The 785-nt window shown below is 38.6% G+C and overlaps 1 protein-coding gene across 1 annotated transcript in view; it reads left to right on the top strand.

Moving 5' to 3' along the window:
* Positions 1 to 785, top strand: part of chrna8 (cholinergic receptor, nicotinic, alpha 8) — a 61362-nt gene that overhangs the window by 35444 nt on the left and 25133 nt on the right. The gene's annotated exons all lie outside the window — the stretch shown is intronic.

Below are 785 nucleotides of genomic sequence, written 5' to 3'. Positions count from 1 at the left end.
AGAACATAATGGTTGTAGGTGGGATATATGTTTGACAGAACCTCTAAATCTAAAACAAGTCATAGCAGCTGGACGTTGACTTGCATCTGTCTTCCTGCAGTATGTGTTTTTAAAATTTTAAAGTTGTGTACAAATGACCTCCACATACTGTTAGTTGGTTTAATCACCATTTATTTTTGTACCAGCACCTACTGTCACTTGCCACCTACAGTAACCCAGTAATCTTAAGCATTACAAATTAGGAGACCTCTTATAAAGTATATAAAAATTTGGATTAAATAATGCTTAAAGTGAATGAGTTAGTGTCAGGACAATGATGTGGGGAATCTTGTAGAGAAGCTTGTATTTTGGATGTACAAGCCCCCATCAGTATTGATCATATTGGTTCCAGATGGTTTGAAACTGGACCTCAGTACCAAAACCTAGTGTTGTCACTTCCCAGGGTCTTCATTTAAGCTGATATGTGTCTACCATACATTATTCCAATGAATTTATTCTCATTCAGTTTTTTTTTTTTTGTTTGGTTTTTTGTTTGTTTGTTTTTAGTTAGCGAACCATCAGAGGTGGTGCGTCGATATAAGACAGTGCTGGGCATCTTCCAAAAGGGCAAGACAATGGCTGAGGCATTCAACAAGTTTGGAGTGGATCGCAACACAATTTCACAAACTTCTGAAATTGCCAAGTTGGCAACTGCTGCTCCTGAAAAGTATGCACAGCTTGTTCAACAGGTGAAGGGGAGCAAGCTTTCTGACATTGCAAAACAATGCAAGGAAGCTGTCGAGGCC

The sequence above is a fragment of the Monopterus albus genome, unplaced genomic scaffold (genome assembly GCF_001952655.1).
Source record: "Monopterus albus unplaced genomic scaffold, M_albus_1.0 scaffold29.1, whole genome shotgun sequence".
Lineage (NCBI taxonomy): Eukaryota > Metazoa > Chordata > Actinopteri > Synbranchiformes > Synbranchidae > Monopterus > Monopterus albus.
This window is presented reverse-complemented; position numbering and strand designations above follow the sequence as displayed.